This window comes from Wyeomyia smithii, chromosome 3 (assembly GCF_029784165.1).
Source record: "Wyeomyia smithii strain HCP4-BCI-WySm-NY-G18 chromosome 3, ASM2978416v1, whole genome shotgun sequence".
In the NCBI taxonomy this organism is placed as follows: Eukaryota; Metazoa; Arthropoda; class Insecta; order Diptera; family Culicidae; genus Wyeomyia; species Wyeomyia smithii.
In genome coordinates, this window is record NC_073696.1 from 228,168,987 (window position 1) to 228,196,704 (window position 27,718).

At 36.6% G+C, this 27,718-nt stretch overlaps 1 protein-coding gene across 2 annotated transcripts in view; it reads right to left on the reverse strand.

The window, feature by feature from the left end:
* LOC129731141 (synaptogenesis protein syg-2) overlaps positions 1-26,883 on the reverse strand; it is an 827,904-nt gene extending 801,021 nt beyond the window's left edge. For both annotated transcript variants that reach the window (XM_055690922.1, XM_055690921.1), the window contains exon 1: positions 25,748-26,883. The gene's annotated coding sequence lies outside the window, so the exon portion shown is untranslated. The remainder of the gene's footprint in view (positions 1-25,747) is intronic.
* Between the last annotated feature and the right edge of the window lie 835 nt (positions 26,884-27,718).

Consider the following 27,718-nt stretch of genomic DNA (forward strand, 5'->3'; position numbering starts at 1 on the left):
CGGGTGCCCGCGGAACTGGAGGCAGGCAGCCATGGACCGAGTGAATTGGCGGAACCACGTTATGCAGGCCATGTCTTAGGACGTACGGCCATCCAAGTAAGTAAGTAAGTAAGTAAGTAAGATTTTGAATACATATAAAGCAAGTCTAAGATGCGTTGACATCGTCGTCAGTATGCGAAAAACAAACTACTGGTGCTGGTGCACTCTCTTCGCCTTCACGATATATTTCTATTCATTAGTGTACACCACAACACGTGGTTCTCAATGTGCACAACTCGGTATATGAAGTTATTCGTCTCTGTTGCTCAGAGCGATCAGATCTTATTATATTCCCGATCAGTCAAAAATATTAGGATTATAACAAATCTTGATATATTTGTACGCACTGTGTTGCATCAGCTTGTGTTCTAAACATGGTCTCGTTAATAGTTAAAATATCAAAATTTCTATCAAAATAACTTACTGATTATAACAAATTATAGCAAGTTTTGTAAGGTTTTTGGCAGAAAAAGATCAGAATTAGTTAGAATGTACACTATTTTGTCAATTTAATAATAAATTCTGTTATAAATACGCTTTAGAAAAACACACTTTTGAACATTCAAGTTTATGATAACAGAATTTGATATAATTCTGTACTTTTTATCATACTGGCATATCAAGAATATTGCAGGCTTTGTCATTTCTATCAAGTTCAGATATATTTGTGATACCCGTTTGTCATAATTGATTGATCGGGTTCTTATTCATTTGACTCATGAATATGATTTTTTGTCAGAAAAAGACGATTGCATCATATTTTTTTTCTGTATGGGCTTCCTTATTGCGACCACAATCGTAGATCTATTGTAAGATATGCCCGGGTGTCTGCTTTATCCCGCACTTCTATTATTAGCAACACCGCTATTGAGAAGTGGCATGCTTATTACAATTGTTTATCAGTGCTTGTCTGTAATGGGATACTCTTCCTTTTACCCGCTTACTGTTCTTCTTAACCGATGCTTGTTCCTCTTGCCAAATATCACCAATTATAATTCGCTGGAGAAGTGTCGTAGTCAGGGTTGCAAATTTTCACTGTCAGTGATAGATTCTCTGTTGACACTGAGAGCTACAAATATCAGTATCAACACGAACGAGTTGAAAGTGATAATTGCTTTCAGCTCCAATCAGTTGACAGTGGTAATGCTGACTAGCAGCATTTCTGTGATTTCGCACACGCTATGTTGCTATAGCGATTTTTCTGCGGTGTAGGATGAAGGTGCCTATTTGCTTCATTGAATTCAAGCAATGGATTGGCTCAGATCAAATAATTTCGATATTAATTAAGATAAATCGACATGATTATTGACTGATAATTGACACGGGTGGCACTCAATATCAGTTTGAAGAGAGTGAGAGTGAAACTGCTGTTGTATCATTTTCATTTTTCTGTGTCGAAATTCCGCAACACTGGCTCGTAGTGCGTCCTTCTTGCCAGTTTTAATAATAAGAGGGACTTATGCATTGTTAAGAGAAAGTCACACAATGGTGTTATAGATTCCAGCGTAACGGAAGGGTAAGTGGTGGGGAGCCTGAGAATGAACCCATACTTCAAGTCCAGTTTTGACACATCAAATGGCCTGATTCTACTAAGATTCGAACCCACGACCATTCGCTTGACAAAGCGGACTCGGTAACCTTGCGGCTACGCAGCTCCAACATGAAGCAAAATGTGAAGATATGATTCCCCTATCCCCAAATTGTTGTATAATACATCTCAACCCCACGTTCACTGTTGTACCTCACGACTGTTTCGCTATCAGATGTTTTGAGAATATATAAAGTGGCTTCCAGTGATTTTTGATTTTTCTTGCAAATATTTCTAGTGAAGCGTTTTAAAACGTCAATCAATTTTTCGATCGATCTTTTTTTTACTTGGCACAACTACATATAAAAACAGTGTTTGCTAAAGCTCAAACTGGAAAAAATAAGGGATTATAAATTTTTAACAATTTCTGTGAATTTGGGTGTCTTTAGCAAATGTAACTTTTTTCGAGGTATAAATGAGTTTTTCTGTAAGCCAAGCACTTATGTGCGGCACTTTGACGTATTTCTTCATACACTAGACGATCCAAAATTCACAGGAATGGTTAAAAATCTATAATCTTTCTAGGGCAACTATTTTGAGCTTTAGGGTAACATTTGTTTCCAATTTTATAGACCAGAGTCATCATTTCATAGCGGAGAGTCCAAAATACGTTAAAATTCAATTTAAAATTTGATCAAAAACATCGATCGAACACGATAAAACCTTTTAAAATCTATCTATAGTAAAGTTGAAGCCTATTTGAATATATGGCCCATCATCACTCCGTAACAGTTAGGCCTGACTCTACCTACTCAGCTAGTTGTTATTGAAGTACAATTTAATATTTTTCCTTGAAAGGTCCAAAATTACTGTCCATTTAATGCCAAATGTTTAAAAATCGATTAAACCGCTCGAAAGTTACACCTTTTTTAGAAATTAAAACTTCGAAAAAAGTTATGTATGAAATAATGGGTCACCCTATGGTCAAACAAACTAATATGGGTCCAGAATTTTTTGATTTTTGATGATAAAGAACAACTAACGTTGGCGTAAAAGAAATGGACGAAATTTGACGATTTTTCATGAATTTACATGCACTGAAGAAACTACGCAATCAATCATAGTAACCCATGAGTTAGCAAAAAAAAATTGATAGCTCCAACAGTCGAACTCTAACCGTGATGGCGAAAACAGTGAAGCTGCTCCGTTCAGAAGTATGCGCGTTCAAAGAAGGGTACCCCATCGCGTCGAATAAGGACATCGTGTGGCAGCTCCTTGACACCGGATACGGTTCCGGCATCTATAACATCTTGGCACTATTGGACAACAATCAGAGCAATTGAAGAAAGCCCGGTTCCGGACGGCCAACGACCCTGAGCGACAAGAAGCTCCAAAGGATGCGGAAGAGGAAGACCGAGGAAAAAGTGGCTACATCGCTGCGTGTGCTCGGCCGGGAGGTCGGTTCAATCGGCTAAACAGTGAAAAAGTACCTGGCGATCATGTACATACATGTCAAGAAGCAGCAGTCCCGTCTACTAGTCTCGGAGCTGCAGGCAATGACGCAGCGACAGCGCCTGAATAAGATGGTCAAGTCGATTTTCCCAGCAAATCACGACGTGGCGTTGGTGATGGACGACGAGACCTATCTCACCCTGGAGGGCAACGACTGGCAGGGCACTTCGTATTTAACCTCCTCCACGAAGGAACTGAGCACCGAGGTGAAGTTTATTTCACACACCAAGTTCCCCGAGAAGGAGCTGCTGTGGTTGACAATCAGCGACAAAGGAATGTCAAAATTGCTCTTCTTTCGCTCCAGACTGGCCGTGAACGGGGAAATTTATAGTACTAAGTGTTTGTCGGAAGTTGCGTCAAGAAATACCAAAAGGTCGAAGACACGGTGTTTTGGCCGGATCTAGCGTCGGCTTACTACTCGAAGCGATCGTTGGAGAAGAAGAAGCTGCTGAATATCGATGTGGTACCTAAGTTCGCGAAGCTAACATCTCATGGGAAATTTATCAAACTCAATTACCTGTCTGAGTTATTTTTATATCACGATCCGAAAAAAGTCCATTTTTTAAAGCATACGTTCTAATCGTAGATTCCAGCAAAGCTGGTGTGGCATCCAAACAAGGTTTACGTTTTCGAGAATAGGACAGCCAAAAGCACGATACAACGATTTGAGACAGTGAGGGTCTTTTAAATCACGTTCGATTTTCGAAATAAATCCAAGTTGGAGGGTAGCTTTAGTGATAATTATCGCGCGGAACGATCGAAATTTAATTTAATTTCAAATCGAAGGTTACGCCAAGATCATTCAGGTATTCAACTCTTTTCAATACTTGACCATCTATTTGGTAGTTTAACATTACCATGGAAAGTCATTACGTCGCGTCAATTCCAAGTGCAGCAGCAGCCTCATTAAAAAATAAAATAAATAGCAGTGAACCCAAATTACAGCCTTGAGGTACACCAGATTTGTTTGTGCATGGAGGCGATAAATGTGATCCAAATTTTACACGCATTACTCTGTCGCATAGATATGAGCACAGCCATATCACGAATTGCTGTGAGACAACCAAACGTAAAATCTTGTACAGCGGTATTCGGTGATTTACGATGTCAAAAGCAGCTTTTGAATCGGTATATATCACGTCCACTTGTGCTTTGCGTTCCAGTTCATTATTGCAACTAGATGTGAAATCTAGCAGATTCGTAATCACTGAGCGGCCAAACATGAAACAGAGGATGTGAGTTTAAAGGTGCGAAATGGTTTCATTGCAACATCACACTGTGAAGACTTTTGTGATGCATTTAGAGGAACAACTGAACGAGTGGTTACAAGAGCTAGTTCAGCTAGACTGCATGAACGCCCAATTACCTGTTCATAAATAATATTTGGCTAGCTTTGGGAAGCAACAGGAAGAACGTGATGAGGGCGCAAAAGAGTTGAATATAATGTATGATAAAATAAAGCTAATGCAGAGCTTAAAAATGTCATTTCAGTCTATATTCAGTAATGAAGTAATAGTTGTATTTTAATAACGACGAAACAATTAATCTGATTGTATAAAAGATTAGAAATACAAAACTGTTAGCCTAGGAAAAATACATATTGTTTGGAAAAAATTAAAAATGTCAAGTGTTCTAACTATGTCTTTTAAGAGCCAGTTCGCAAGAACCGCAACCGCCTTTCTGAGGGACGTTGTTTTGATGTTCTCCGATTGGGCTGAAATTTTCAGCGTTTGTTTGTCTATTCAAGGTAGGAAGTTTTGCAAAATTTCAGTTTTTTTCAATGAGGTTATGTGGGGTAAACGGTCGGTTTTTTTACGCAGATTCCGGAATTTACGCGGATTTTTACGCGGATTCCGGAATATACGCGTTTTTTACGTTACGTTACGTTACGTTTTTTTTACGAAAGTAAATCAAAATCAAAAGATGAACATGAAACTCAAACAATAACTTACTTCATTTGCCTAAATAAAACTTGAAATATTGCAGTCTTTCAGCAACCGTCTTATCGATAATGTCATTTACCAGGTTTGATGCTTTTCTTGGACATATCATTTTCATGGGCCTTTTTACCCCATTTAACCTCAATGAAAAAAAATGATATTTTGAAAAACTTCCTACCTTGAATAGACGAACAAACGCTGAAAATTTCAGCCCAATCGAAGAACATCAAAAAAACATGCGGTACTCGCGAACTGGCTCTTAATCCGAAACGAGCGATTATAATGATGCACTTGTACAAGTTTTCATAAATTAAAATCTGTTTTAAAATTCTCAAGATACTGCTGCAGGAACATCACGAAAAACATGTGGAAAGCGTTTGTAATATAAGAAAATATAAAGAAAACGAAATGTTTTCATTTTGTAATATTTCGAATTCGTCTGCTGGAGATTTGTTGACTAAGTGATTCTCTAAATTAAATTAAACCAAAGATTGTAATTTGAGAACTATGTTGTAATACTTTTCAATGTTGTGCCAGTGTCAACGCATTTTATAGTTAAATTGGTTCCTGCACGTTTATTTCCCAACTCTCCCATTAAAAGCTACATTTCCTTCCACCTCTGCGGAATGCGAAGGTTCAACCCCCAAACTCTTCCCTTCACCCGTGCACACTTCTATGTCATACATAATCAAACCAAATTTTGCACAGGAAGGAAGTCCCACTTACCGAGAATGAGGAATTAATTGGCCGAAAAAAAATTGCAATCCCATTCCCATTAAACAATTAACATTAACTACAATCGTTAAGAAACCATACGACGATTACCATCGGGTTGCTCTCCGATAACACTCGATTGCGAATGTTCATTGGCCATTAATTTCACTCGGCTTGCCGTTACCCCCACTGGGGCCCCCAGAAAAAGTAAAGCCATCGAAATAAACGATTTTGAATCGATACGGCCCCGACCGGCCGGAGAAAAAACCTTCTAAAGCGCATAAAATTAGCAGGATCTGAAAAACACTTTTGCACTTTTTATCGTTCCGAACGGATCGCAGACAGGCACGCATAAAAACGTACAACCTGGTTTTATCCGTTCTCGGTTGAACCCTAAGGGGAGTAAGGGTACGCACGGAAGCCTGGTCGCGGCAGAAGAAAATAAGTTCTTTTTCCTCTCCATGGTTCGCCATGTAATTAACTGTTTTCGAGAGAGCGAGTAAATGGATATCGAATGGATTTCGTGATAAAAAATTTACCGATTTATCTTGCTACCGAAACACATGCAACCTTTTACCAATATGGGCTCGTTTGGGAAGTTTCACCGAATAAATAACGCAACAAAGTGCTTCCGAAGGCTGACCGGGAATGGATTTTGCTCGCTATAGTGTAGTGTGATGGACGATTGGTGGACAATGTGGGTCCGAATTTAATTTGATTGGACGGGTCGCGCGCGTGTTTTCGGTTAACGAATATTATCTATGCCAAATTGATACTCCGTTATAAATAATTATGAAGGAAATTTAATAAAGCCTGATATGCGATGCTGATGTTCATTTCGCCACAGTTTCACTTAAACATCAACCGCATTAAACTTGGAGAAAGTCGTGATCAGTATAATTTAAGTACACACTTATTAGTTCGGTGGTCGTACGACGGAGCCAGCGTTGAAAGCTTTCCCGGCGTAAGCTATCCGCATCAGTGGAAACCGGTACCTATAAATGATGCAAACGGTGTCTTTTGCCAAATTGAAACGCTGTAAATAGAGTTAGACATCCTACGGAATGTGTTATCACATTCTCTTGAGCGGTTGGCAGGAGACAGCTAAAGGCAAACATTAGTCCGACTTTTCCTAGCGGGGAATTCTGGTACGAAAGTACTGTTTCCTGTCGGAAAGACAGGATAAACAGATGAAAGTAGATCTTTAAAATATTCAAACGCACACAAAAAAGGAGAGGGAGCGAGCGAGAGACGAAGAAAACCCCACATGCAAGCAGCCCAAATACCGCAAACATTAAAACGCTTTTCATGTTTATCATCACCCAAGCCCAAACCGAACACACACACCCAGGAACTTGGACTTGGGCGGCGGGGTGAAGATTTCCGCAGAAAAAAAAATTCTTGCGGAACATGACAAAATGCTCTGGCGATTGCCTTGAACTTTTGCGGAACAAATTTCTCAGCTGTTTCGGCGTCACGAAGAGATTCCTTCGAATGCCAGGATCTTTGCTTCTCTGCTTTCTCACACCCGGACTCGGTATCGGTTTCCCGGAGTTTTGTATGCCGGCGACGGTAAAGAAAGTTATACAAAAAGTGCCCAAGCAGCGGCATACGGGAGAAAGCAGCGGGGCCAAATCTGGCACTGGAATGTCCCTGTGTGTGGGCCAGGCTTCAATTGGAAAATAAGCGAAAAAGTTTCGCATTGCCAACGGGAAGGAAGCAACAATAGAATGTGGGAAACTATTTCGCCGTGGGGCGAAATCAACCGGCAGATTTACCACTGGCGCATTAAAGGCGGTATTAGGGGGAGGATCCAAATATACGAAGTTCAAATTAAATGAAACCGGTGCGAGAGGAAAAAAAACTTTTACAACCCTTCGGCGCGAAATCAAATCTCCGGGCTGGAGTAATAAACAAGCATGAGCAATTCTGACGAAGTTTATCTTGTTTGATCGGATAGTTGAACCCACGATGAACGCTCGATGAATGTTTTTAAAATACTATTACAAAATCAATGTTTCTGACCCAGTTGGACAAACACCGAAAACAATTACGCTAGTTAACAGATACGAAGTTCTACCTATTTTTTCGGATATAAATAGTAAATCAACTATTATTCTAAATCTAAAATCAGTTTTTGAGATGTTACGAATCCATCCACATTTACTCAATCGTTCATTAATATTTTTTGTGACAGAGTTCTAGAATAAAATATTTCATTCGTTACCAACTTCCTTTACTGTTTTAGATTCTTTTTATTTCGCTGGTGGAAATAAGAAATGACTGAACGTGTACATATAAAGTGAAAACACACAAGAAGTTGGAATTGCGATGAATGCCAAAGTGTTTTTTAAATACAATTCCATTTTTATGGTAAAAGTATATCGCCTACCCTTTAAAATTTTCATGCGCCTTCAGAATTATTAGGTTTCGAATAATATTCGGAAAATTTTAGTTATATCAGAAACACAAAAATATTACATTCATTCCTCTTTCTAATCATATGGCTGTTCTAATGCAACCCCTGTTAGAATATTGTTACAAAATATATGAGGTTTACGAGGAAAATGTATTAATTATTTTATGCTACATTTTTATTATATATATATTTTTACCGCTTTTAGTTTATATCACTTCCATCTTGATAAACCAAAAAACTATAGGAATTCGTCATCAGTTATTTTCGGTGACCTTTGTAAAAAAAGATTAATTCTTTTCGATAATGATTATAGATTATTTAAAAACGATCAATTGATACGGAGACCCTTGTGAGACGAAACCAATCGAACGTTGGATGGAGGGAATATGTGATATTGAAGAAATATTTTCTTTGTTATTTAGTCGAAAAGAGACAATTACATTTACATAAATTCATGTGACAATGTTATTAAGATAAATTGTTTAAAGGATCACATATTCTTAAACAACATTTGACATATATTTCCTGGCAAAATTCGCGGTGATCAAACAGTGACATTTGTCGGTCAAAGCTTGATATTTACTTTTCCTGATATCAGCTCAAACCAAAAGAGATAATTACCAAAATCACTGTGACAATGCTAACAACTTATAAGTTTTTTAAAATGTCGCACCTTCCTTCAAACTAAACTGTTGTTGTATATTTCCTCTCGAGAATCACAGTGACTAACTGGAAAAACTATTTTTCTGGACAAAATGTATTCTGTTCTTTAAATTATCACCGTGACTACTTAATGAAAAAATACCTTTGCTTCCAAATTTAAGTAATTTGGTTTGTGATTCTTCAGAAAAAAACTTCTAAATTCTAGTTCAATTGTCACAGAGACAAAAATTAAAAAAATTTGTTTTTCAATGAAAACTTCAGTGACTTTGTCCCATTTTTTTCACATGATATTTGCAGGAAATTTTTCTGGATAAAAACCTCAGGTGGTACGATCCTTACAGAAAAAGTTATTTACCTCATGCTGATTAAATATTTACTGAACGGTTTTTCATGTCTGGCGAGATTTCATTTCGTTTGTTACGTTCCTCAAAAACAGAGTTGTTTTACTATCTTCAAGAATAATACTTCATCAGAGCAATACCAACTCAATTCCTATCGATAGTTTTCTGGTTATAGGGTAACGGGAGCATTTTCGCCCTATTAAGTGACTGCACAATTTATTTAAAAAAAAAAATATTTCGACATCAACACCGGCTATATCGTACCATTGCACAGTGGTCCAATAAAGCAAAAAGTGGAACCTAATTCCACAGCGCCTTTTACATTTAACCTAGCTTAATAGTGTTTTTGGAACAATTGTTTGTATAAATGACCCGCATAATTGCAAATTGTCAAAAATTATGAATTATGAAAAATTTACCATACTAAAAATAAAAAAACTAACTTTTTCGAGTAAAGAGATAGAGGAATGATTTATTCATGGAAGCTATAGAAGATTCGAAAATATGAAGCTTTGTTAAACAAATGAAAATCCTATCTTCATTAGGTAAAAAGTTATAAGGTACATTATATGGAACTCACTTAAAATTTATTTTTGTACCTAACTTTTGTTAGGTGCGTTTTACACGAAAGTGTTGTTCAGAACAATTGCTAGGGCACACAAAACCAGCGTTGTTAAACTCGCTCGCAAAAAGCATGCGATACTCCAAGTGGCGTTCTCGCCGCTACCAAAATCTCACACTAGAGATACTCCTGTCGTACTGTTTCTCGTTCTCTTTTACTTTTTTCTTTTCACACTACCGAGCGTTGATGCTTGCGAGTTTTCTCACACACACTCTCGCTCGTGTACTTTCCCACTCGCGAGTACCTCCCTTTCTCGCGAGCACAACCAGCGGAGGTGATTGTTAAGACCGTCAAGACGCATTATGACGATACGGAGTGACAAGGCACGACGAAGCGGGGTGGCAAAAAGAATATTTCGACGAGTAGGCAGGGATGCCACATATACAGATTTATCAGTACTTATACAGATTTTTTGTGTATTTTTCATACCGATATCTGTATATACAAATTACAGATTTTCTAGAAATAGTACAGAACTATACAGTTTTTTTTTGGTTTTCATGAAGTCGCGAAATTAATTTTTCGATATAGTTGAAAATCGAAAATGAACTCAAATGCTATTGAGCGTGTTGGAGTTTTCATTATATTTATATGTTACGCGTAAACGTGTGCGTATATGAGTCAATGAACAAACTATGTTGCGTTTTTTTCTTCTAAGGGATATGTTGAGTAAATATGCAGATTTTTATATAGATTGAAATATCACCAAGGAGATTTCCTGAGATTCGAAATACAGATAAAAATGTGGCATCAGTGCGAGTAGGTATTCCGATACCCTACACGTTTAAGCATGCGATTCTATATAGATTCATCACCCCACTTTCGGCTGTCGGTGCACGATGCAAAACTGCTTGGCATCAGTTCAGCGATTGACAAACCGCATGCGTGAGTCGGTGAACGAAGCATTTTCGTTTTCGGGCACATTTTTTCAAGCACTCCTAGTCAAGTACTCTTATCGAGTACTCGCGTACTCGGCGTGAGTAAAAAGATAGAAGAGAATTTGCGAGCGATTGTATGCTGGCTGCTGCTCTGGCAAGTGCGTGAATAATAAAGAGTGTCTCGAAGGTGTGTGTGCGAACGACTGGAGAAGCGTAGCACACATCTGATTCTCAAGCAGAAAGGAGTGGATATGTTATGCTTCTCGCTCGTTTAGCAACGCTGCACAAAACACATATTTTTGCCAAAGACCATCCATCTGTAGGACTTTTCCTTACAAAGTTATATCAGATTTAAGATTATTTTTTCGATAACTTCAAGAACGTATTAGTTGAAAAGGGGCAAGTGGAATCATGATGTCAATACTTTTCCTTGAAGTTAAGCTCAAGTACTATAAACTCTTGAAAGTTCCATTTGTCCCAATCCACCCATATTAGAGTACGGCGAGCATATGTTACAGTAGGTTTTCATATATTAATAATACTAACTTTTTTGTGTTAAGAGTTAGAGGCATGATTTATTTGGCAAAGTTTTAGAACTTGCAAAAATATGAAACTTTGCTAAACAAATAAAAATTTTATCTTCATTAGGAATTTTGTTAGTTTTATTAAAATTCGATGAGTATTAGAAAACTATGTATGCACCATTGAAATAACATACCTGAGAATCCAGAATACACTATAGATTGTTGGTGAAATACGGACTTTCGGCAGCATTATTTTGGAATTAGTTCATACATATTCATAATTATACCTGAGTCGACGACAAGTCAAGAGTAAGTGGCAATATTAAAGTCAACTTTTGAAAGCAATTGCAACAAATATGTATGCTTTTGAAACAATTCATTGTTGTAGTAATATCAATAAAATACCATAAAACAATTTGCATGCTCAACAAGAAAAAAAAGTTGAAATAGTATTTAAAGCATGGCCGAATATGTTTATCCTCGTCCAACGCGAATATATTTCGGTTATTCCACTTAACGAAGCTTTGGCAGCTCTTTGTTTACCATTCGGTCGTTAAGCGATGAACAAGTTAGCAGTTTTCCAGGCAATTATTTCTTAATTTATAACGTTTGACGATATGAACCTGGCTGGAAATACATACAAAGCAGCTATGAGCCCATTTTTTTCATTTTCGGTTGCCTAGAATTGCGAAAACTCAATGGCAGAAGGATGTTCCTCACAAATCCACTATTTCTACTCTAAAACGATCGATGATGATTCACAATATGATAATCCGAAGTATTTCCACAAACGGTTCTTAATATATTGGTGGTCCAAAATATTTTTTCAGTACTTCCTAGATTTTTTTATGTTTCTAGGATATTTTCCAATAAATTGCACTGTTTAATGATGCACGTCAAATAAAAGTTATCTTTTAACAATGCAGAGTCCAATAAGGCAAAAAGTGGAGCTTAATTCCATAGCGCCTTTCACATTCATTCTAGCTTAATGTTAAGAGATAGAAGAATGGTTTATTCATAAAAGTTAAAGGAACTTACTTAAAAGAACTTACCTAAAAATTAGTTTTTCGTACCAAAGCAATCGCTAGAGTTCACAAAACACACATTATTGCCAAAGACTATACACATGTAGGACTTTTCCTTACAAATATCATATTTAAGATTATTTTTTCGATAACTTCAAGAACGTATATGTTAAAATGGGACAAGTGTAATCATGGTGTCAATACTTTTTCTTGAAATTAGGCTCAAGTACTAGAAAACTCTTAAAGGTTCCATTGGTCCCAATCCACTCATACTAGAGTACGGCTAGCATATGTTGCAGTAGGTTTTCATATATTGAAAATAATAACTTTTTTGTGTTAAGAAATAGAGGCATGATTTATTTGGCAAAGTTTTAGAACTTGCAAAAATATGAAACTTTTCCAAACAAATAAATTTTGTATCTTCATTGGGAACAGAGTATTTTATGTAAAAGTTACTTAAAAGTTATTTTAAATAAATAAATTGTTTGCAAACATTATTTAAAAACATTTGGTATATACAATGGAAGTGAAAACTTGGTGAATAATCCACACAATATGATATTGGATTATCATTTTTATTTTAAGTATTCCAAGATTGAATACAAATCTGTTTTTTATGATGACAAGTAGAAGTGCTGTGCAAAAACAATCAAAATCCATCTTTTCTTATTCCTTTTGAAAAAAAAAACATCATTGGATTGGTTTAAGTGGTGTAGGATGAAAACAAACGTGACTAACATTACTGCAATCGGTCAATAGCGAGCACAATTATCAATGGATTGCAATCGAGCTTGCAGCTGAGTTTCCGTTAAATTTGTACTCGAAAATTGTTGCAGTAAAAGATGCTCAACAAGGTTCGAAAAGTTCTTTGAAATGGAAACGTAAAAAGCTTCCGAATACAATTATGTCTTCTCAAATTTTGTTCTTGCTCTGAGCATACGTTAATGTGATCTTTGTAATGGCGAACATCATAGTTTGTTTATTGCGTGCTGTGAAATTTTCAAACTAATTTACGTGTGAAATTGTGTGTATACAGTGGAAATTGTGATTCCAAAGTGTACCTATTAAGGATCTCAATCAGGATAAGTAGAAGTGCAGTAGTAACTACCTGTTTTGATATAAATTTGTTATTTCTTTCCGCCACTCACTGCGGTGTGAGCTGGTTTGTTTGGTGCTGTTTTTTTTCTCTATTGTCTCTGTTGCCTGTGCGACGCCGTACGTAGCGTCCACTGTGTAAGGCTGAAATGGAATGTGTAAAGTGTAAACGTATTGTCTTGATTAACGATCTCGTTTGCTGTTTTCGCTGCGGAGGGAGATTTCACTCTCGCTGCGGTGGAATAAGTGGACCCTCAGTGAAATTAATCAATGCAAGCGATAATGTTCTGTTTAAATGCAACGACTGTCTATCAGTTCAGAGTTGTGACGAGCAGAATGTTTCAGTTTTGGATGTTGATGCACTATGACAGTAGATCAAACAGATTTCAAGTTTGGTTGCAGATATCCAAAACAACATTACTGCTCAGATAGGCAACGCGTTAAAGAGCGGGATGGAAAAAATGAGCTTAAATATAATCAGTACTCTAAAGCAAAGAGGCGATGATTTTGATAAATTTATTAGTGGAAAAATGGATATTATGACTAGTTCATTTTTAGAAAATAAACGTAGACAGGAGTTAGTTGAAATTGGCAATAATGTGTCGGATTCTGATAGTTTGAATCGGAATGTGGCAAAAAAGACTAAAAAACGTAAATTAAATGATGATGGTAATTGCGCGAATAACGAAACAGAAGTTTTAACTTTTGCGAGTGTAGTTCGTGGTAATATAAAAAAACGTAAGGCTGGTCCAGTCATTGTGATCAAGCCAAAAGAGTCCTCCCAGAGTAGTGAAGCTACAAGGGAATTTTTAAAGTCGAATTTAGATCCGAAGACCCACAAAATAAGTAACTTTAGAAACGGGAAAGATGGCTCAGTTATTGTTGAGTGTGCAACAAATGATAACATAGAGATCGTGAAAAGTGGTATTGAAAACAACCTTGGTGAAAGCTACACAGCTGTTGTACCCGTTCCCCCGGTGCCAAGATTAAAAGTAATGGGTATGAGTGATCAGTATTCTCCTGACGCCTTCATTGACCTTTTAAAGAGTCAAAACGAGGCGGTTTCTATCGATAGTATCAAGGTTATTTGTATGTACGATAAATCCACGTTTCAAATATAACAAGTTCAACGTGGTAATTGAAGTCGATAAAAAGTCGTATAATAGTTTGTTGACCGCGAAAAAAGTGAATGTTGGGTGGGATCGGTGCCACATCATTCCAGCGATTAACATTTTGAGATGCTTCAAATGTGGAGAATTTGGGCACAAGAGCACAGAATGTAAAAACGATGAAAAGTGCTCCTTGTGTAGCGGGCAACACAAGACATCTGAATGTTCTTCCACTGTATCGAAATGCATTAACTGTTTAAAATTTAATAAAGAACGCAAAATGAATTTGGACGTTAACCACGCAGCATCTAGCTCGGAATGCTCAGTTTACAAGAAATTGTATGAGCAAAAAAAAAGCAGCCTGCGTTTCGATAAATAGCAACCAAGTTCCAAGTGGAATGTGAATCAATTCGATATGATGTATTTGAATATTGCAGGGTTATCTACAAACTACGTTGCTTTGCGACAGATTGTAGAGGAAAAGCGTCCATTTTTGGTATTTTTATCAGAAACTCACATTGTAGATATTGATGCGTTCGACCAATACTCTATACCGGGATGCAAAATAGCTGCTTGTTGCTCGCATTCCAGACAGACTGGCGGTGTTGCTATTTATGCACAGGAATCAATTCGATTCAATCTTCGCCACAACGAAGCAATTGATGGAAACTGGTTCTTGGGCATTACGGTGGAAGGTGGCATGAAGATGGGTAATTATGGTGTTGTTTATCATTCTCCCAGTTCAAGTGACCAGCGTTTTATGGAGATTTTGGAAACTTGGTTCGAAGTTTTTGTGGATTGTAGTAAATTTAACCTTATTACCGGAGATTTTAACATGAATTGGCGCGATAACCTCAATTCAAATCATTTGAAGCGCTTAGCCGAATTTTGCAATTTGAAACAAATAATCAATGAGTATACCCGTATTTCCAGACATAGTAGGACTTTGATTGACCACGTTTATACTAATTTTGACTCCGTTTCTGCAATGGTGAGTCCCAATTTAAAAGTTACCGATCATGAAACGATTGTTATATATAATTGTGGTACGGGAAGTAAAATAAATCAAGTGAAATTTAAGTGCTGGAAAAATTACTCGAAACAAAAGGTTTCGGAGCTTGTTGCAAGAAACTTGGACTTTTCCCTATCTCGTAGCCTTGATGATAAAGCAACTATTTTGAACAATGTTTTAAAAAACTGTACTAATCAGTTAGTCAAACAAAAGAATGTTGTTGTTAGGAACTCGAACAACTGGTACAATCTAAATCTTTTGCGCCTCAGGCGAAAAAGAGACAAATTGTACAAGAAGTTTTGTAGAACAACAAATGATAATGATTGGTACAATTATACAGTTGCTAGGAATATATATTCACAATCTCTGAACAAAACACGGAGCGAATATATACAGGGGAAAATTGATCAACATAAAAACAACAGCAAAGAGTTATGGAGAATACTGAAGTCATTACTGAAACCTTGCAATTTTAATCCGCGGTCCATAACTTTTGATGGCATTGAAGAACATTCTGAAGCAACAATTGCAAGTAAGTTCAATGATTATTTCATCGAAAGTGTTTCATTGATCAATAAATCAATTGAATTGGTTAATGAACCGAATGAAATAAAACGGCCGTATAATGTTAATTGTAGTTTTGAAAGCTTTCACCAACTTACACTAGAACAACTCAAAAACATATGTTTTTCTCTTCATAAAACGGCTGGAATTGATAACGTTAATGCTAGCGTTATTCAAGATTGTTTTCATGTTATTGGGCACGATCTACTTGACCTTATAAACGAATCATTACAAACGGGGCACGTGCCACAAATTTGGAAGGAGTCGTTAGTGATTCCAATACAAAAAGTTGCTGGGACGATTAAAGCCGAAGAGTTTCGTCCTATCAATATGTTGCACACTTTAAAGAAAATCTTAGAACTTGCTGTAAAAGGCCAACTGTTACAATATTTGAACTCTAACGGTTTGCTGATACCAGAACAATCAGGATATCGGGAAGGCCATTCTTGTGAAACTGCATTGAATTTGGTGTTAGCAAAATGGAAAGAAAACATTGAGCGTCCTTATGTGAAGAAAAAAAACATTGAGCGTAAGGATACTATTGTTGCGGTGTTTTTGGATCTTAAACGCGCTTTTGAAACGATTTCTAGGCCCTTATTGTTACAAACTATAAAGCGCTTTGGAATTACGAGTACTGCATACAAATGGTTTGAAAACTACTTGTGTGACAGAACTCAAAGGACTATTTTCAATGATTTTACCTCTGATCCCATAAGGAACACTCTTGGTGTACCTCAGGGAAGTGTATTAGGGCCTATTTTGTTTATTATGTACATTAATGATATGAGAAGAGTCTTACGTTTTTGTGACATAAATCTTTTTGCTGATGACACAGTATTGTTCATTGCAGCTAAAAATCTCGAAGAAGCCATATTGCATTTAAACAAAGATTTGCGATCGCTGAGCGGATGGTTGAAATTCAAACAGCTAAAATTGAATACCAACAAAACAAAATTCATGATTATTTCGCGAAACCGTGTAAATGAAAATGTCTCAGTTGAAATTGATGGTGAGACAATCGATCGCGTGAGTGAGATCAAATATCTTGGCGTGATTATTGATGACAAGCTAAAGTTCAATGTTCACATTGATAATGTCATCAAGAAAATTGCCAAGAAATAGGGAATCCTCTGTCGTTTGAAAAAGGAGTTGAATACTTTCAGCAAGATTCATCTCTATAAATCAATCATCTCTCCTCATTTAGACTTTTGCACTTCCATTTTATTTTTGGCAAATGAAACACAAATATCGAGATTGCAGCGTTTGCAAAATAGAATAATGCGGTTGATTTTGAGATGCAATAGATACACTTCCTCGTCCTTGATGCTTGACGCTTTGCAATGGCTATCGGCGAAGCAACGAATTGTTTTTCTGACAATGGTGTTCATTTTTAAAGTAGCTAATGGATTGCTGCCCCGATATTTGTGTGATCGAATTGTTAGAGGAAGTGACATCCATAGATATAACACAAGAAATGCGGGAGAAATTAGAACACCACATTTTTGAACTAGTGCTTCACAAAATTCATTGTTCTTTAAAGGAATAAATGTATACAATTCGATGCCTAGACACATCAGACGTACGGCGACGCTATCAGAATTCAAGAGACTATGCATTTCACACGTCAAAGCTGAATTTTAAGCAGTTATTTAATTTTTTTTAATTTAGCTAAACTGTAATTGACGAAGTTCTTGTAACGGATGATCTCTGTGGACTCTGCTTATATAGCTTTTTAAAGGAATATGGTAGCACTGAAAAACTATTATGTTCGTCACGAGGGTGATGATGGATTTTGTAATTATTGATGTAGTATAAAATAAAAAAGAGTAGTCTACGAAGGTTTGAAAATCGCGCGCGATGATCAGATATGAAGGACTGAATTTAGAAATTTAATCATTTGAGATGGAGAATACCTTTATTATTTTATTTTGACATTATCAAGATACTCGTCAGAGTAATCGGAACGATTTTAGTTCTGTTGGTTGTTATTGGAAATTGGTTTCCTAGCCGGTCTAGGATATTTTCGAGTTGGAAATATTTTCGACTTCCCTAGGTGGGGGCTCTCTTATAAATCACATCGAAGTTGACAGCTGGACTTGTGCTTTGCTTGCTGATGAGAATTTGAAATTGTGTTGCATAATCAAAGCAGCAGTATCTGAAGAACCTAATAGACAATTTGTTTGATTTTTTTAAATTTAGTTTTTCAGATAGTTCTAGACTTAATATTCCCGCATCCTGCGATTGAATCTGGATAACTTCAGATTTTAATGATTCAATATGAAAATAGTTTAATTCTTTACACCAGAATTTGTGCATTGATCGATGTATACACTTTTATTATGTTTTCAAAATTGAATGTATTTTTATTTTCTTCAATTTGGCTTTACATAGTATATGTTAATAGTTTCTAATACTTTTTTATTGAAAGATAATTCAGTATTCGATATCAAGCAGAGAGTTTTTAAAATTTCAATTGAAGGATTTTCAATTATTTCTGTTTGCCAAAAAATCAATGTTTTATCAGTCATTTGTATTCACATTTCCGATTTTTTTTTGTTAGTAGCTTAGGTATTTATGATAAATATTAGTGAATAATGAGTATGTGTGTCCAATCACAAATGGTGACTTCTCAACACTGTTAGAAATTTGTAATTTTAATTGTGAGGATTTGTTTGCTTTCGCAATTAGGACTTATCGTTCGTAGGCATTTAAACCAAATTGTCAAGAAAGGAAAGTAAACTTTCAACTAACTTGAATGCTAACTTATTGGCTATAAAGAGAGCTTATCGTAGCAATTGAGGATTGCAACGATTTTTGTCGAAAATTGTTAATAATTTTATTTGACATAGCTTCTAATGGTTCAACACCAGTAAGTCTATGTAATTCGAGTGTACCAAACCAAGGAGGACGCTTCAAAATCATTTTCAGAATTTTATTCTATATATTTGATGCTCTTGGCTTGTATACTCTCAATGTGCTCTTTGAAAATAAGTTTTTTATCATAAATTAGTCCCAAGTACTTAACCTTGTCAGACCAACTTAAAATAACCCCATTCATCTTGACAACGTGATTATTGTTTGGCCCTAGTCTTACGAGGAAAAATATCATTTGAGTTTTAGAAGCATTGGCAGAGATTTTCCACTTTTGCAAGTAGGAAGAAAAAATATCTAAACTTTTCTGCAATCGACTGCATATGACACGAAGGCTTTTTCCTTTTACGGAAATGCTTGTGTCATCGCAGAACAATGACTTTGTGCATCCTGGAGGCAAATCAGGAAGATCTGAAGTGAATATGTTGTACAGGACTGGGCCCAATACTGAACCTTGGGGCACACCTGCTCTGACAGGAAATCTATCAGATTTTCAATTCTGATAGACAACCTGCAGAGTTCGATCAGTAAGATAATTTTTTAAAATTTTGATTAGGTAAATTGGAAAATTAAAAGTTTGCAATTTCGCAATCAAACCTTTATGCCAAACACTATCGAATGCTTTTTCTATGTCTAAGAGAGCAGCTCCAGTGGAATAACCTTCAGATTTGTTAGCTCGTATCATATTAGTAACTCTGAGCAATTGATGAGTTGTGGAATGCCCATGGCGAAATCCAAACTGTTCATTTGCAAAAATTGAGTTTTCGTTGATGTGTGACATCATTCTGTTAAGAATAACTCTCTCAAACAGTTTACTTATTGAAGAAAGCAAACTGATTGGTCGGTAACTTGAAACTTCAGCTGGGTTCTTATTCGGTTTTAAAATTGGAGTAATTTTTGCATTTTTCCATAATTTGGGAAAATATGCAATTTTGAAGCAGCAATTGAAAATTTTCACTAAAAATTCCATTGTGCTCTCAGGGAGATGTTTGATTAGTATATTAAAGATTCCATCGTCACCAGGTGCTTTCATATTTTTGAAATTTTTAATAATTGATTTAATCTCATTCAAGTTAGTTTCAATTATTTCTGCAGGTAAAAAATTCTGGGAAGAAATTGAATCAAATTGACGAGTGACTTCATTTTCAATTGGACTCACAAAATTCAAATTTGAGTTATGGACACTCTCAAACTGCTGAGCAAGTCTTTGAGCCTTTTGTTCATTGGATACAAGAAAACGTTCACCATCTTTTAAAACTGGAATAGGCTTTGAAGGTTTCTTAAGAATCTTCGACAGCTTCCAAAAGGGTTTTGAATATAGTTTCAGTTTTTCAACTTTAGTCTCAAAATTTTGATTTCTCAGAAGAGTAAATCTATGTTTAATCTCTTTCTGTAAATCTTTATAAATAGTTTTAAAAACAGGGTCACGAGAATGTTGATATTGACGTCTACGAACATTTTTCAAACGAATTAGAATGTGAAGATTTTCGTCAATTATTGGTGAATCAAATTTCACTTGAGCCTTTGGAACAGAATAATCTCTGGCATCAATAATGGCACATTTCAATGCTTCTAAAGCGGAATCAATATTCACTTCGTTTTGCAAGTCAAGCTCATTATTGAAATTATTTTCAATATGAGTTTTGTATCTTTCCCAATTAGCCTTGTTATAATTAAAAACAGAGCTCATAGGGTTTAAAACTGATTCTTGTGATAAAGAAAAAGTTATTGGAAGATGGTCAAAATCAAAGATAGCATGTGTGATCAAATCACTACATACATGACTTTGATCTGTTAGCACCAAATCAATTGTTGATGGGTTTCTTACAGAAGAAAAGCATGTAGGACTATTCGGAGACAAAATAGAATAGTATCCAGAAGAACAATCATTGAATAAAATTTTGCCATTGGAATTACTCTGAGAATTATTCCATGATCGATGTTTAGCGTTAAAATCGCCGAATATAAAAAATTTCGAACGATTTCTGGTGAGTTTTTGTAAATCACCTTTAAAATAATTTTTGTACTCGCGTGTGCATTGGAGTGGTAAATATGCTGCGGCAATAAATAAAATCCAAAGATCTGTGTGGACTTCAATTCCCAAAGTTTCAATAACTTTCGTCTCACTATGGGGAAGAGCACAATGTTTAATTCGGCGATGAATAACAATTGCAACTCCACCGCCGGAACCCTGAATCCTATCATATCTATGAACCACGTAATTGGGATCATATTTTAATTTAATGTTAGGTTTCAAAAATGTTTCAGTAATAATTGCAATATGCACATTATTTACTGTTAAAAAATTGAAAAGCTCATTCTTGTTGGCCTTCAATGAACGAGCATTCCAATTTAAAATTTTGATTGTTTTATTTAAAATTATTGCTAAATTTCAATTTAGAAACAATTTTAATTGTAAAATTTTTACCTATTTGGATGGCTTCAAACATTGATTTTGGGCATTGATAAAAATTTGACATATGGATGCCGTTACAATTCGCACAGCGAAAAATTTAACTCTCTTTTACAGGACATGTGTCCTTTTGTGAGAAGAGTCTCCTTAAATAAGACATTTTTGGTCCTTGTTACAGAATTTTGAACCATGGCCATAACGTTGGCAAGTACGGCATTGGGTGATATGCTTTTCACCTCCGCCAAACTTTCGATACGTTTCCCATTTTACTCGTACATTATAAATAGCATTTGCTTCGTCAAAAAATTTCAAATTTTTAACCTCACTACGGTTGAAATGAATTAAATTATTAACAAGGAGAATTCCAGTTCGCTGACTGCTTTCGCCTCGTGATTTTGTTTCATTAGAATTACTTGGGTAGGGGCCATGCCAAGTATATCTGTTAAAGTAAGTTTGATCTCATCAACGGTTTGATCATTGGTGAGACCTTTCAATACGATCTATAACGGCTTGGCGCTCTTAGTGTCATATGTAAAAAATTTATACATCTTTTCAGTTAAATACTGAATAAGACGATTACGACCCTTTATAGAGTCGGCTAATAAGCGGCATTCGCCTCTACGACCAATTTGATAGGTCACTTTAACGTCAGAAACAAACGTTGAAAGCTCCTTTTTGAAAATATTGAATTCAGAAGAAATAGTTACCACAATAGGTGGAACTTTTTCCTTTTTAAAAGAATTTACATTTTGTATAGTTTCATTACTAATATTTTCCATTTCACCAGCTTCTTGCTCAGGCAAAATATCAAAAGGATTGTCATTACAGACACTCAAAGTGTCAGAAAGAGATGCCTCTCTTTTCCTCCCCGTAGCGATGCGAGGTTTCTTTTTCCGTCCTGCCATTTCAGGTGATACGAAAAAAGTTAAAACAAATGTTAAATTCAAAAGTAGGTAGTCTTCAGAAAGACTGATGGGAAATAGCTTTCAGGTAGTCTTTAAAAGACACACTGACAAAACACAAACTTTGAAGCTATGGGCAGTCAAAGACCAGTCCACAAGCAACCGAAAACACGTCTGATCTGTAGGACACTTCAAGACGCATTATTCACATTTTCAATTATTTGTGGTTTTATTTGAGCACATCGTGTGGACAAACTTTCGCAAAAACGAGTAGTATGAGCTTCAAAATTTATATTTTTCCATGAAGAAATATATTTGTTTAAGATTGTTCTATTCTATTTCCTGTTAAATCATCATAAATCTCCGCTTCTATGATTTAGCATTAATAACTACTTTGTTTTCGGAGACACCAACAAACCATAAAATTAGATACGTCATCCGACCGCGAAGCTTTTGAGTCTACTAAATTCAGGAATAGTGCAGAAATGGAACTGTATCATCAATTTTTTCGGAACTGCATACAGCTGACTAAAATCAGAACATAATTTCATGATAAAGTTTTCTTTCTAAAGGGCAAATTCGATATGAGTAAAAGTTCGTAGAATGAGTGTCCAATTTTTTTACTAAGTTGATAAACGGTGCGAATCGGACAAAAGTTTAATATAAACGGCTAAAGATTTTTCACACAAAAAGAAACTGGAAATATTTTTTTTCATTGTAGGCATTTCAATTACTAGGCAGTTATTCGCGTCGTAACTCAAATTTACATCTCAATCTACTGACCTTATACCACAAATACACTGATATTTACTCTCTTATACTATATTTCGTAAAAAATAATTATGTCTTCAAGGTAGTTTGATATGTATCATCACCTAGTGTGTCCTCCATTATGGGGTTCCAGGTTTTTCTCTTTTCTTTATACTTTATACAGTCGATAAGAATGCGTTGTACCAATAATGGAATATCGCATTCCTTACAAATTGGATTGTTAGTTCCTCCCATTAAATGACCGTGTGTGACCTATTCGGAGACGAGTAACCACAACCTCTTCAAAGTGTTTCAGTCGATTAGATGAAATCCATCTGGTTGCGGAAGTTTTTTTGTACGTATTTTCTGTTCACTTTTCGGCCAATCTGTTCCCCAATTTGTAGAGAATTTACGTTTTATATGTTTGTACAAATCTTGCTGTGTAATTTCCACGTTTAAGACATCATCGACTGCAGCAGCATTTTTTGCTTCTTGATCAGCAATTTTGTTCCCGGTTATTCCCGTATGTGCGGGCACCCAGCCTAACGATATTCCACCGGAAAATGCAATATTTTTAATTATGGGGTATTCTGGTCCTTTCCATTCTGTACAGCCTGTAATACGTTCATTGAATCAGAAAATACTACAGATTTCAAGTTGCACTCATTTGCTTTTCTGTTGCTTTTGTTGAATAGGCTTCCGCTGAAAAAACTGAAAACTCCTCAGGCAATTTAGACCTTTTGCACCACGTGGACGATACCACCCTGCAACCCATCCCTTCTCTTGATTTTGAAGCAGGGGAGAAGGCTTTAATATTTAACCAGTCATACTGGGAACAATCATAGAAGCGCGACGAAATTTCTAATAAATTATTCACTATGAGAGTAAACTAGAATGCGCTTGAACGAGTCCACTGAAATGATGGATACGCTATGTCTCCTATTAAATATAAACACTGCCAAAGTTCCATGCATTGAAAGCCTAAAAAGCTTCAAAACTGATTTTAGGAGCACATAGGGTATCGGCTCTATTATCGTCAGGTTTTACCTATTATCGTCCGGGATGTAAATGATGTCCTAGAGCACTAATGTGTTGCATGATGGCTCTTCACAATGCAGAGCATCTTCCTGCAAAAGATTAGTTTTCTTTGACTTCATTAACCCCCGGAAGACAAACCTGACAATAATAGAGCTGATACCCTAGAACAATTTTTTTACATTTCTTTTTTTTACATACAGTTGACCTATTCGTGTATTGGCACTTATTTGTCTTATTTATTTTTCTTATTTTGTATCGATATTATGTGTAAGTGAAGTGTACTTTCAGAGCTAAAATCAAATATACCTTTGAACAGCAGATCACCACGGGACTCTAACCATAACATCGAGTAATTAATAAAACCAAGGTCGACAATGGTTAAGCTGATATTCAATTATCAATATATTCAATAATCATACTGGGCACAATCATAATAGCGCGATACCGTCGGTAATCTAGATATACTATGCGATATCCAGGTAATTTGTTATTGGATGAATGGGGCTTGCTGCCAGTCTTTACAAATAGGAGAAAAAGGTTAAAGTTTAAAACTGCAATAAAAATAAAGCGTTCAAAGATTTTTTCACTGTCAATTTTCTATCCTCTTTCAATTTTCGATTTTGGGTATCCAATTGTTATAGTCGTTGCAAAAGTTGTACTTTGATACAAATACATTTTTTGAGACCATGTTGCCGATTATTATATTAATACGGGGAATATTCCAGCTATCGAAGAAGAAATTTGAAATTCAATACCCTTTTCGCAATATGGCACCCTACTCAAGTAAGAGGAACACAACATGGAAAGCAAATTTTCGAAACGAAAATATTTTCATCAACTGAAAAAAAATGTATTTGTGATAAAAAAATAAAAAATATTCATATTTTGCGGTTTCATCGAGCAAAACTAGTATTTTCTCCAATGCTATACGCGTTGCTCGAGCGAAAAGTTCAAATTTGGGAATAATGCTGTTTTTTTTTTGCTGATTCTTAGAAACTGCATACAGCTGCACAAAAAAATTGATGTCATGACACGTATTCTCTTCAACTAAATGGGGGCGAGCGAACAAATGTCCCAACAAATCAAATTTCTCTGTAAAACTCATTTTTGTGCTAAATTTAAACAGTACTAATTGCATAGAATTCTTGATAATCGGAGAAAGGTTTTAAAACAAGATAACAATGTATTTTTGTGATTTTTTATACGAGAAGGATTATTAAAATTGAAGTTTGAAAAATGCGATCGAACTTGATCATAAAGAAATAAGCGTATATTTTCGGGCAAAACTTCGAATATTTCTAGATGTGATAAATCATCGTGGATACGTTTGAATGATGGCGTTCAAACAGAAGATTGATATAATTTTGGCTGGTTTTAAGTGTAGTAGATGTTGTATTTGGTAAATATTTTGTTTTAACTGGTTAAAAGCTCTTTGTCTTGAAAATCACTAATATTACTCTAAACAGAAAATATACTGAAAACCACCACAAATCAAAGCTGCCTTGGCAATTAGCGTATCCTTCTTTCTTTATAATGTTTTCAAACGGTTTATCTTCGACACCATATAAAACTATTCAAATGTCAACAAGACCTATTGGCTCGATCTTGAAATTGAGTTCATTTTTTTCTGATCAACTTTTAGAGAACACTTTCAGATTCGTCAGATAAGGACACAATGTTATTGATTTAAAAAAGTTTCTTCAAAATTATTTTATCGGTTGTTACTAAATTTTCACCATAGTTTGTTAGAATCACACTGCAACAAAAGAAATTCTCCCAAATCATTACCTGTCTAGAAACGCGGCCGATCCTGTCCAGCTGCAAGGTAAACACACAAACTCACACCCGATGAATCCCTATCAATTTGCCAGCGATACGATAAGCCCGGCTCAGGGGGAATCGGAATCACTGTGTGCGCACTCTTTCACTCATTCGATTGATTCCCGTGTCTAATTGGCGCGCATTAGGAGGCGAACTCGTCGCCTGCTACTCGATCGTGGCTTTACACTGCTTTTGCACCTTTCGCACGTTTGGATAATCACGTCGGATCAGAATCACTTGGGTTTTCGTTACGGAACCTCTATACCGTTAACACTCACTGACTTATCACCCACGTTGTCTGTGATGTGAATCATTGCAGGTTGGCAATATTTTTATCCAATTAACACCACTGAGCAAGTTAATTAGGCTCAACAAACCGGACGGCGTACAATTATGTAAGCCGCTGTAATCCTACGCTAACCGTGGACTTTCGGAGTACATGGATACACTGCGGGGTGCCGGCCGCGATGCAACGCGTGTTTTGTTTTTTTAATCTGGGATTATGATTGATAGCTTTTCTTATTTCACTTCCGCTGAGCCGGACGTGGCGGATTGATTCTACGGAAATAATACTGAATAACGAGTATTTCTTCCCTCCACACGCGACAACTTTCGACCTTTCCCAATTCACTGCTAGTCACGCACGCACAAATTTCGGATGGTCACTTTCAGCGGTACCAGCACTCACTACCAGCAGCACTAACAATACAGCAATTCAAATTCCCACGCGACCGGTGGAAAACCCCGTCGTCACACATTGGTTTCTCCGGATGTCGCTTTCTACCCCTAATGTGCAATTGCAGTGTGGAATTCCATCGGTCCAGAAAGGAATCCACCCCTGGACACCACTTTCAGCCGTGCTTAATCCGAGTCACTATCACACAACCTTTGGCCTGTGGGTAATTCTATCTGTCTTTTCGTAGCACTTTCCCTTCACCATTCCTTGATTGCCTGTAGGGTGGTGAGCCTACGCCAAAAAATGCTTACACTCCACCGTATGTAGCTTTAGTAGCGACCGCAGGGAAGCGAGAGACAGCTTTTCTAGGGTACAGAAAAAAAACACACGCGCGTACACGTACGATATTACATTGTTTCCTCGACGGTATTCAAAACACTACTGACATCTATCCGCACAATTCCAGTGCGCCACGGGACGACCCGAACGGCTTTTCCAAGCGTTCGGGTGGTTCTCCTTCTGCGGAACCGGTTCGGAAGCGAACCGGTACAATTTCCTTTGCGCTCTCGCACTCCAACAACGCGTGGAAAATAATCCGGAAAAGTCTCTCCGCTTTAATCTTTGAACTCTCTGAGACCGGTCTCTTTCGCAGGGGAAGTAGCCGCAAGGAATCTATCTCTCGTAGCAGCAGACAGCATCGGGCGTATGCCTTACAAGTTGCACTTTTTGCTCGCAACTAAAAGGCGCGCCCAACTCTCTCACCCACATTCTCCGGTGCTCTCGTTCTAACGGCAGTCCAGGGGGTGGTGTTCGGGAATCCTTTTGCGAGAAGGCGGAAGTCATGGCAGCTTCGCTGACGGAAAGTTGTTTTGATGATGACGAAGGTGACTTTTTCTGCTTGCTGCAGCATTGACTGTATCGTAATGCGCTGCTGACACATTGATGATGATTTGCTGTGGTGGCAGGGGAGAAACCGGGCAGTATTTAGCGGAGAATGTTGAAGAGATTTGTTTTCTCACGGATGTCGTGCGTGCGAAGCAGTGTTGACCGTGGTCAAGATTCTTCTTTTTTAATCGGCGACCGCTCCGTTTGATGTATTGGTTCAAAAGGGAACAGATCTCTGTTCTGAATCCCATTCATTAGAAAATATAAATCGTAAGAAATCTACTTAGTGTTGATCCAGGAAGGTTTTTGTGTATGATTTAGGTCTACAAATCGAATCGTCATATATTTAAATTTTGAAGGAGGCATAATACAATGCA